General features: G+C 43.4%; 1 pseudogene; it reads left to right on the top strand.

Annotated features, from left to right (window-relative positions):
• The first annotated feature begins 6,041 nt into the window (after positions 1-6,041).
• Positions 6,042-8,630, top strand: LOC112634944 (annotated as a pseudogene).
• The last annotated feature ends 3,068 nt before the right edge of the window (positions 8,631-11,698 follow it).

The raw sequence follows: 11,698 nt of genomic DNA, 5'->3' as shown, positions 1-11,698 counted from the left end.
TCCCGAGTAGCTGGGACTACAGGCGCCCGCCACCTCGCCCGGCTATTTTTTGTATTTCTTAGTAGAGACGGGGTTTCACCGTGTTAGCCAGGATGGTCTCGATCTCTTGACCTCGTGATCCGCCCATCTCGGCCTCCCAAAGTGCTGGGATTACAGGCTTGAGCCACCGCGCCCGGCCAGGTTTTTCATAATAAGCATTTTCCATAAACTTTTAAAAGACTTCTTGTGTGTGTGTGCACTTATGTATACATAGACTATTTCTAGAAGGATACCCAAGAAATTTAACACTGGATGTTTCTATGAAAAAGATTGGGAGACTGGGTTCCAGAGGTCAATAGAAGTTTACTTTCCACTCTATATTGTTTTGCCCTGTTTGAAATTTTTATCAGCCAGGTGCATAAATCATTTTTCAAAAAGAATTTTAATGGAAATGTCATTCTTCCCAATTAATTAGGGTTTTGCTGGTGATGGTATCAGTGCCCAATGAAATCGACTGAAATATGTGGATTGAAAAAAAATGGGTGCCCTTTAAAGATGGACTAAGATTCATGGGCTAAAAATGGTTTAAAACGTTTTGAAAGAAGGTATCTTTCAGCTATGTGTATATTTGGGAAAAGTATTTCGGTAACTAATGAATAATAGAGAACATTGATTTGGGCTGCTGTTTTTATGCTGACAATTTGGAGTCCCAGAGAGTTGTGTAGAAAGCCCAGCACCTCTCCCCAGCAAGTGGTGGCTAAAGCCCTTTTTTGTTGAAGTGTCACCCTGACTTAAAGCCTAAGAAATCATTAATTGAAAGCTTTCAGCTTCTCTTGTATATTCCAACTTCATAGCTCTAAAAATGTCATCATTGCCACTTCTCTCTTTGCCCGTGGATGACTGAAGAATGCATGGAAGGATAAACACTAGCTGATTTATTTACATTAAATAATACCCTGCTCATTCCCAGGAGCCAACAAGGTTGGTGGCCTTTAGAAATCAGTCACATGGGCTGGGTGCGGTGGCTCACACCTGTAATCCCAGCACTTTGGGAGGCTCAGGCGGGTGGATCACGAGGTCAGGAGTTCGAGACCAGCCCTGGTCGACATGGCGAAACTCTGTCTCCACTAAAACTACAAAAATTAGCTGGGCATGGTGGCACGTGCTTGTAATCCCAGCTACTGAGGCAGGAGAGTTGCTTGAACCCAGGAGGCGTAGGCTGCAGTGAGCCAAGATTGTGCCATTGTGCTCCAGCCTGGGTGACAGAGCGAGACCCCATCTCAAAAATAAATAAATTAATTAATTAACTTTAAAAAAATCAGTCACATGACAACAACCTAGCAATTTCCTTCTAAAGTTCGGCTGACGTGCAGAAAAATGAAAGTACAGAAGAGTGAACAACACACATTTTTTTTGAGACCTGCGGCTGAATCAACATTTGGTGTTTTGGGGGAAAGTAAACGACAGCACCCCCTTCATTTAGACATTTTCATTAGCCAGTGTTCTCTCTTGTAATGTGGAATTAATTGTTAATTAACCCATCGTTTTTCTATGGCTTCTTTCTTCTCAAACAGACTGTAAGCTCCTTCGGTGTTGGAGCAGTGCCATTCATCCATTTGTTCATTTACGGATCAAATATTTAATGCATAGTTACCACATGCATGATGCTTTGCTGAGCCCTTGGGGAGGCAAAGATGGAGACATATTCCTTGCTTTCAAGGTGTTCAGTCTTTGAGTCTCTTCTAGTCTCATGGTCTAATAGATAGCCTCATTCAGATCTGTGTCTCCCAAGGTTACGGACACACAGAGGGGTCAAGCAGGTGCTTAGTAAATGCTGGTTGGTTGTGAAATTGCTCAGACCGTGAACCCACAATGGTGTCATGATACTGTGGGTGTGTATTCCATTTTTGCTGATGGATTTTAAGAAATCACCAGACAGTTTTTCAAGATCTGTTTAATAATAGCTTTTAGAAGTATACTTTCTTTTTTCCTTAGATTAGACATTTCTGGACCTGGCAACGGAACCTCTTTTAGGGCTGAAACTAAAGACAACAATGATTCTGACCCAGGAGCCTGGGCTCTAAACTCCTTGGGAAGTGAGCCCACTTTCCACACGGACAAACGAACGGCAGCTCATGAACAAAGAGGCACAGGAAGAGGGAAGGGGGTCAGGGAAGGTGACATTTCCCAAGTGCCCACACAAGGCCTGGATCGCCACATGCTTCAATTCATTTATGAACAGCCACTAGAGGAACACGGTGACACTGAGGTGGAGAGAAAGAAACGAGCGTTTTGGCAGTGGATGGGGTCTGGGGGTGAGTAGGCAATGGATATATTTGTATGTATGTATGGTGTGCTTATTGTTTAACATTAAATGCAGATTTATCAAGCACTCTTCTACATGCTACGTGCCCAAAGAGGTGTAAGCCACAGTCTGAGCTCTCAAGGAGGCAAATGGTATAAAGAAACATACCCTAAGTTAAATAACAAGCTGAATGAACATGGTATAACATTATAGGTTTTAGAGTTGCCTGGATCCAGAGGGAACATTTGATCCAGAGTTTCCAGAAATGTTGTCCTCATCTCACTGATAGGATGCAAGATGATTTGAGTATTATACAAACGTTTAAAACTTTCATTAGGCATTCATGTTAACATGCATTAGAAAAATCGACAGCGTATCACGCCCTCTGTGGTGGCACATGCCTGTAGTCCCAACTACTCGGGAGAATTGCTTGAGCCCAGGCAGGGATTCAAGGCCAGCCTGGACAACATAGCAAGACGCTATCACAATAAATAAATAAATAAATAAATAAATAGAAAAATCTGTAGCATATCAGACTCTTGAATACATGGATATTACTGCTTCCCGTGAGGCTATATATGAAAGTGAATTGATTTAAGGATTATCTAAAGGAAAACATCAAGGTAGTAGCTGAGAACAGGAGAGTGGACTGGAATATGGTAAAGATTCTCTAAGTGTTATTTGAATGACCTGAGTTTGGGAAATTCAGATCAAGTGCAATCTCCAGGATGCAGAGAGAGTGAGTGAGTTATCCAAGGTCGCGAAGCGACTGGAGATCACAGACCAGAACGCAGCCTCCGCCCCCACGTCTTTATTCAGTCATTTCTTCCTACTTTGCAGATGTGGAAACTGCAGGCCAAATAACAATTTCTGTCTTTCGAATGCAGTAACTGCCTTGAGAATCTGATTGCAAAGTAGACAGCATAGAGTTGCCTTCATGAAAAATCAAGGTTAATATTTATAGAGTGCTTACTGTGCGTCCCAGTGTTATAAAAATTTCATACATATTAATTTATGTTAATCCCTAAGCCACTCTGTGAGATGTGCTCAGGTATTTCTACCATCCCTCTTTTTGTATGAAGAAATTAAGAAACAAATATCAATAGCTTTCTTAGATTATAACCTGCAGAGCTGGGATCTGAACCCCCAGGTAGTCCAGCTCCAGAATTTGTCTCCTTAACCATTACACATACAGCTTACCAACAATAAATGGAGAGGTGAAAGGGGCAACTTGTCTACCTGGTGAAATTGTAGAGATTCTGCTCAGACAATGTATTACTCCCTTGTTCCTTCCTGTTTCACATTTTTCAATTAATGCCTTGTTCATTCCATGGAGGACATTGTTTCTTCGTGCCACCTTTTTAAATTAATTAATTAGCATTAATTAATTATTTAATGTTTTAGAGATGGGGGGGTCTCTCTGTGTTACCCAGGCTGGTCTCAAACTCCTGGACTCAAGTGATCCTCCTGCCTCAGCTTCCCAAGTAGCTGGGATTACAGGCACCACCTGTGGTGCCCAGCTCACATCATCACTTTTTAATCTGCAGAAACTCAGATTCCACAGGGAGAAATCTGTGACTACCAAGAACAATTCTTTTATAAAAATAAAATGTGTTGGATTTCTATGATAAAAACTCTAAAGAAATAGTCCCACCCCTAAGGTTGAAGAAAGGAAAAGAGTCATAGGAAATGAATGCAGGGAGGGTAATTTTGGGACATGGTGGGGCTGAGAGTGACACTGGAGAGGAGGCCCGTGTTAGGACTGGCCCAGCGCACCACAGGGGGCCACCAGGTGTTGAGAAAGCCCTGCCTGGTGGATAGCACTTGGCACAGCACCTGGCATAGAGCAGGTGCCTGAAAGCTTTGTTGAGTGGATGGAAGCCTGGATGGAAACAGAAGCCAGGCACGGAGGCGGGTGCCAGTACAGTGACTGGAGGTGAGAAGGCATCAAACACTTGACCTACTGTATAACTTTGCTCAGGTAAGCCCAAGAGGCAAGCACAGCGCCAAATCTCCAATCAGCAGACAAAGGAGCTGTGAGTAAACCATTCACTGTGCTGCTGCTCTGGCTAGAAAGTTTTGCTTTGGGGAAATCCTTTTCATGTTTGTTACCTATTGGTAGCAGCCCGGTTCAATCCTCTGACCTACTCTTCCTTAGATGAACAGCCCTCACTCTCCTTCCCTATAGGGTGCCTCAGGGCAGGCCAAGGCCATCTAGGGACCATCGCCAGCCTCCTTTGTGCTGGTGCCAGAGAAAGATCAACCCGTGGCACTTTTCTGTATCTCACCAGCAGGTGCTGACAGCTGAGCCATTCCATGCACCTTTGGAGCAAAGAACTGCCGGAAACCAGGGCCAAGTTCAGAGCCTGAAATTTTTTGAAAGGCTACAAGGAGAAACCTGGGGGGCCTGATCACACATTACATAAGCCGTATGTGAGCGGAGGATGCCACCGATGCGAGGAACCCAGTACCTGTCAGAATTGCGCAAGTTTTACGCAGAAGCACTTAAGTGTTGCAACATGACTCCACATCTTTACCAAAAATGTGAAACATCCACCCAGCACACACTTTAAAAACACTAAAGGTCCTCTCCACCAGGTGGCTAAGGCTGCTTGATGAGGCTGACAGGAGAGGAGCTTTGCAGGGGGCCTGACTTACTGTAGCTCTTGGCCCAGGGAGCTGAACAGGCAGTACTTTGCACCCCAATAGCCTTGGGCAGCCCAAGCCTCTGATAAAATGTACTTTTTTGTGTGTTTGTTTTTCCTGGCAGTCTCATTTTGGGTTATAAATGGCTCATTATTTCCATCCCATAGATCCATTCTTGCCTCTGTTGCGTTCTCTTTCGGCTTTCCAAAATAACCGAAAGGTTGGTAAAATCAACGCTGGCGAACGGCTTGTTCTGACCTTGAGCAGAGGCCGAATTTCCACATTGCTCAAGCCATCTACGGTTGCTCCTGTGTCCGAGAGGCTGGCTGGAAAGGCCTCCTGAAAGCAGGGGATATAATTATACTTACACTAAAGCACTTGTTGCCATTAAATGCCAGGAAGTGGCATGGACCTTCCCTTGCTCCTGCCCTGCAACCTTTTTGGAGGACTATTGGGCAATCATCAGAGGTTATAGAGTTGGAACAGCATTCCCCCCAGATAGGTCATTTTCCCTGCAGGACAGCTTGGAGGCAAATTTTATTGAGTATCAAGTAGCTGACCCAAAGCAGTATAAATAGCGAGAGAGCATATGACAAACCCAGAAATGAATGTGGTTAAACCCCAGGCTGAAGATATATAATGTGTTTACTATTATCAGCACCTGCATGAAAATATTTTTACCCAGTAGCCTTCCAGGAAAAGATGAAACATGTAAGTGATGTTATTAAGGCTTAATCGTAGAAAAATAATTTTGACCCTACTTTTGGAAGTCTGTGGGCCACAGAGTTAATTTGGGGAAGGGACCTGAGGATAGGTTGGATGTAACTGGGTGTCATAGGAGGTACAGACGGACCCTGATAAAACATCCCAAGTTCGGCCAGTTAAAAGCCAGGGGAAAAACACATGGAGGTATAGTTTACATTGGGTAGGAACTGTACGCAGTCACTATCAGGCAAAAGGGACTTCTGAGTTGGAATTTTTGGAGAGAAACATGGAGAACATTTTAATTCAGGCCTGTTTTCCTCCATTGTTCCCTACCTTTATTCTAGGACATACCACAGAGTACAAACCATGCTTTAGTGATATCGATCAGGCCACAGATGACTGAGTTATGAGAGGCCATGAGCTTTCCAAGGTCAGTTTCCTAAACCAGTGCTTCTCATCAGTCTGGTCCCCACTGGCCAGAGCTGTTGACATCCTGGAAGATAATCTTATATTCCTGCAAAGGTAGGAGAAGGCTCTGGGGAGAAATGGTGTAAGTTTTTATTTTTTATTTTTTATTATTATGGGGACATAACACGTGTAGGTATTTATGGCGGAGGTACTTGTGATGTTCTGATACACGCATGTGGCGCATAATAATCACATCATGGTAATTGGGGTATCCATCACCCCAAGCACTTATGTCTTTTTGTTAGGAACATCCCAATTCTACTCTTTTAGTTTCATTTTTGTTTTTGAGAGACAGAGTCTTGCTCTGTTGCCCAGGCTGGAGGGCAGCGGCAAGATCACGGCTCACCGCAACCTTGACTTCCTGGGCTCAAGTGATCCTCCGGCCTCAGCCTCCCATGTAGTTCTATTAATAGAACTAAGACAAAAAAGGCCATAGGCTTTCAGAGGCCATGGTGACCACAAGAGGCTGATGCACCACCATGCCTGGCTAATTTTTGAACGTTTCCAAGAGAAGAGGTCTCCTTATGGTGCCGAAACTGGTCTCGAACTCCTGGGCTCAAGTGATCCTCCTACCTCAGCCTTCCAAAGTGCTGGGATTACAAGTATAAGCCACATATCCAGTCTAGCAATTTAAAAATATACAGTAAATTATGGTTGACTGTTGTCGCCCGGTTGTGCTGTCAAATACCAGATCTTATTTAACTATAGTTTTGCAGCCATTAACCATTCCCATTTTTTCCCCTTGCTCCCTGCTACCCTTCCCAGCCTCTGGTAACCATCATTCTACTCTCTATCTCCATGAGTTCAGTTGTTTTAATTTTTAGCTTCCCCATATGAGCGAGGACATTTGAAATTGGTCTTTCTATGAGGAATGGCATGAGTTTGACATAGAATGCAATTTGTTGAAGCACTCAGAGTCAGCAAATTTCCAACACATCCCTGGCCCTGCCTACAGCCTGCAGCTTCCTGTATGCCTTGTAAAGGGAGACTTCTGTTTCTACCAGATCTGAGTTCTAAAGGTGTTTTTAAGAATGGCAATATTGTGTGATTAACCCTTTGAAGAAGACAGTAGCCACCTGAATACATCAGTTCTTACATGTTAATTAAAAATCAGTATCTTTACTTTGTATCTATTATTAGAACTAAGACAAAAAAAGGCCATAGGCTTTCAGAGGTCACAGTGACCACAAGAGGCTGATGCAGTCAAGAAATTCTTCACAGAGGGCATGGGGCGTGGATGTGGCTCTGTCACTTTTTCCCAGAACCACCCTCACTCCTGCAAAGACTGTTGACTCCTTACCCAATATTCACTCTCCATGTCTTCCTTAGTAGAATAACTGCAGCATGGGAAAGTGCCTGGCTAAAAGGCTACATTTTTCATCCTCCCTCGCAGTAGGGGTGGCTAATGAAATCCCAGGAGATGTTGGGTGGTCAGGGTTGCCAGATCAAATAAGGGACACTTAAATTAGAATTTCAGTAAATAATGAACATTTTATTGTTGTTGCCGTTGTTGTTGAGACCGAGTCTCATTCTGTCACCCGGACTGGAGTACACTGGCGCCATTTTGGCTCACTGCAAGCTCCGCCTCCTGGGTTCAAGTGATTCTCCTGCCTTGGCCCCCTGAGTAGCAGGGATTACAGGTGTGTGCCACCACACCTGGCTAATTTTTGTATTTTTAGTAGAGACGGGGTTTTGCCATATTGGCCAGACTGGTCTCGAACTCCTGGCCTCAAACGAACCACCCACCTCGGCCTCCCAAAGTGCTGGGATTACAGGCATGAGCTACCTTGCCTGGCCTACCCCTTTTGTCTTTTTTCCCATTTTCTTTTCTGGGATATGGATGCTATGACTAGGGCTCCAGCCTCCTTCTTGGGTCATGAGGTTAAGGATGGCAGATACAAAAGACAGAGGACTGCATACCTTCAGACTTTCTTAGGTGTGATAGTAACCATTGATTTTCTTTAGCTGCTTGTTGTACCTCTGTGATTTGCATCCAACTGCTCTTCCTAACTGGTGTAGCCATAATAAAGGGTGCATTGTGGCGGCAGCAGCTGAAATTGATGAAGAACCAGTCAGTAAAGCAAAACAGAGTTGGAGTGAAAAGAAGACACAGAAGGCTATGTCCAAACCTGTCTTTAACAGGTTACAGGGGTTACTAGAGTCACTATCCGGAAATCTAAGAATATCCTCTTTGTCATCACAAAACCAGATGTCTATAAGAGCCCTGCTTCAGATCCCTATATCGTTTTGGGGGAAGCCAAGATCGAAGATTTATCTCAGCCAGCACAAGCAGCAGCTGCTGAGAAATTCAAAGTTCAAGGTGAAGTTGCCTCAAACATTCAAGAAAACACACAGACTCCAACAGTACAAAAGGAGAGTGAAGAATACAAAGTTGATGAAACAGGTGTAGAAGTGAAGGACATGAATTGGTCAAGTCTCAAGGGAATGTGTGGAGAGCAAAGGCAGTCAGAGCCCTAAAGAACACAGTAATAATATTGTAAATGCTATTATGGAATTAACAACGTAACCATCTGAGAGCAACTTTTTTTGGTGTCTCAAATGAGTGACTGCAGCTTGGTTTGAAATTTGTACTGCTCCTATCATAAAGTTAAGGCTTCTTATTGGATGAAAAAAAGAAAAGAGTGCATTGTTATTTTTGGCATTTGGTTCAGTCCGTTTACCATGTGTCATTTTGCATTTGCCTCTTGTGTATAATAAACCATTCTACTTTTTTTTTTTTAGAGATGGAGTCTTGCTCTGTCGCCTAGGCTGGAGTGCAGTGGTGTGATCTTGGCTCACTGTAACCTCCACCTCCCAGGTTCAAGCAATTCTCTTGCCTCAGCCTCCCGAGTAGCTGGGATTACAGGCATGTACCACCACGCCTGGTTAATTTTTTTGTATTTTTAGTGGAGACCGGGTTTCACCATGTTAGCCTGGCTGGTCTCGAACTCCTGACCTCAAGTGATCCGCCCACCTCGGCCTCCCAAAGTGCTGCAATTACAGGCATGAGCCACTGCACCTGGCCCTAATTTTTGTATTTTTAATAGAGACGGGATTTCTCCATGTTGGCCATGCTGGTCTCAAACCTCTGACCTCAAATGAGGCCCCCGCCTTGGCCTCCCAAAGTGCTAGGATTGCAGGCATGAACCACCATGCCCGGCCTTCATTTTCACTTACTATATTTTTCTAAGGACCCTGAGAAAAGTGGATAATGTTCCCTACACTCTTTGAAATGGTAGCCCTTAACATGAGCTTCTACATGGTGTTATTACCTGACTACTCTGCAAATTGCATTTAGGTATTTTGAGTAATTGCTTTAGATAATTAATAATAATAATACTTATTAAGCAGAATAGTTCCTATCTCTGCACAGAGATTTGTTCTGAAAACTCAAGACCCATGAAACGGTACTCTGAAACCCCAGAATCATATTTCAAAACAGTTTTGACAACTGTCTTCTATGTTGTAAAGATTAGCTAAGGAGAGTCATGTGCACAGGAAAAGCTAATTTGCAAAGCACCATCAATAATTCAGGAATGATGTAAAACCTAACTCCTTCAGCCTTGTTAGCAAGTCGACTGCTTTAGGTGTCCACTGTGAGGTATTCTGGGAAACGAAAGGGGTCCTAGAATTAGCCTCTTTGCAGATGAGCTCAAGCTAACTGGCCTAGAACCAAAGAGAAGTGACCTGGGCTAGGAACTGTATAAATACCTGCCCTCCCTTTCTGCAGTGGAATCTTTCGAAGGTTAAACAACAGTAAATAATCAACTAAGATTTCTCAGAGTTGCTGCATTTACCTTCCTCTACTTTTTTTTTTTTTTTTTTTTTTCTGTCTTTGCCCATGAAGATGAAGCAACTTTGGAATGAGAGCAATATTTCCTTTTAGGACTCCCTGCTTCAGACATGCAGAGAACAAGCTCAGGCCTGGTCTGACTGGCAGAGACTGCCTGCGGGAGAGAGCTGGGCTTGAGGTATGGGTGAGGGATGGTGAGTTAGAATTTAACAGAAGGGGAGGAGAAGAAAACTCATATGATTTTGTAAGTTTCCACACAGGCCTTTCAGCAACATCTATCAGCAAAAGAGAGGCAACAGAATCTTGCACCTTGAAAGTCATTGGGGGCAAAGAGGGTCTGGGAGTTAGCTCCTGGAATATCAGCTATACTACAAAAAAGAAATAAGTAATGCAAAGGAACAAGCAATACACATATGTAGAGAGACTGACCTAGAAGATCTGGCCTTGGTATCTGGGAATTGGTAATGATGTCATGATGGTTAGCTCAGAGGAGATGATGGATGAGCCCACTTGTATGCATCTTTATTACAAACGCAAATAAAACTTGGAATGATGTGAGTTGGCAGAAAAAAACAGTCAATCTGTTCATTAGTGTTCTCTTCACAATGTGAAGGGGGAAAAGAACTATTTTTTTGTGTCCAGGGAATATTGAGTTATGTATAATATTCATTCAGCAAACATTCATTGAGTAATGACTGTTTGCCGGCAGTACGCGAGGTGCTGAGAATGCAAGAATTGTACAAAGCCCCTCCATTGCCCACTCTCGATAAGAGGACAGCCAGAGGCAGTCACCTTTTGTGTACTATGTTTCTCTTAAGGTAAAGACAATCGCTGCTCAAAACAAAAGTACATATCACATGTTGATAGGCAAGTTTGCAATAATTCTTTTTCTTTGTAAGGGGTTTATTACAAGCCCAGGAGTAAAACTTAGAAGATCTTTTTTTTTTTTTTTGAGACAGAGTTTCGCTCTCCCCCAGGCTGGAGTGCAGTGGCCAGATCTCAGCTCACTGCAAGCTCCGCCTCCCAGGTTTATGCCATTCTCCTGCCTCAGCCTTCCGAGTAGCTGGGACTACAGGTAGAAGATCTTTTTATGTTAGAAATCTTTTCTCTGCCACTAAATACTAAACACTTTAGTCAAGTCCTTTAATTTCTCTGGGACTAAGTTTAAACATTTATAAAATCAGGTAATAGAAAGAACTAGACCGATTTAATGAATCCTGGTTTAGGACAAGCAATAAGAGGAGGTTGAGGGCAGAGAGCCACTAACTAGACACTTAGAAACAGTAGGACTTCAGACACCTTAGCCCTCAAAGTGTCTTAAAGTCTTAGTTTCTTCGTATGAGAAATGGGGATAATGCAATACTTTTTGGGAGGGTGAAATAGATTAAGATAATGAACTTGGTTCAATGCAGGTCACAATAAGAATCGCAGTGTGAATGTCGCTGTTTTTATCCTACCCTGAAACTATTTGAATCTTTTCAAATCAATTCCTTGTTTGTATGAACGGATACTGCATGTACACATGCCTCTCTGACATCACTGACCTCTCAGGAAGCAGTTAACTGGAAAATTGCAACATATTGGGGGCATAAACATGGAATGGATTCACTTTTTGGTCCCTAAAATCAGCACTTTGTGTGTGTGTGTGTGTGAGATGGAGTCTGGCTCCGTCTCTCAGGCTGGAGTGCCCTGGTGTGATCTCGGCTCACCGCAATCTCCACCTCCCGGGTTCAAGTAATTCTCCTGCCGCAGCCACCTGAGTAGCAGGGACTATAGGCGCCCACTACCACACGTGGCTAAAT

The sequence above is a fragment of the Theropithecus gelada genome, chromosome 11 (assembly GCF_003255815.1).
Source record: "Theropithecus gelada isolate Dixy chromosome 11, Tgel_1.0, whole genome shotgun sequence".
In the NCBI taxonomy this organism is placed as follows: domain Eukaryota; kingdom Metazoa; phylum Chordata; class Mammalia; order Primates; family Cercopithecidae; genus Theropithecus; species Theropithecus gelada.
The sequence above is the reverse complement of the archived record's forward strand: the minus strand, read 5'-3'. Positions and strand labels throughout refer to the sequence as shown.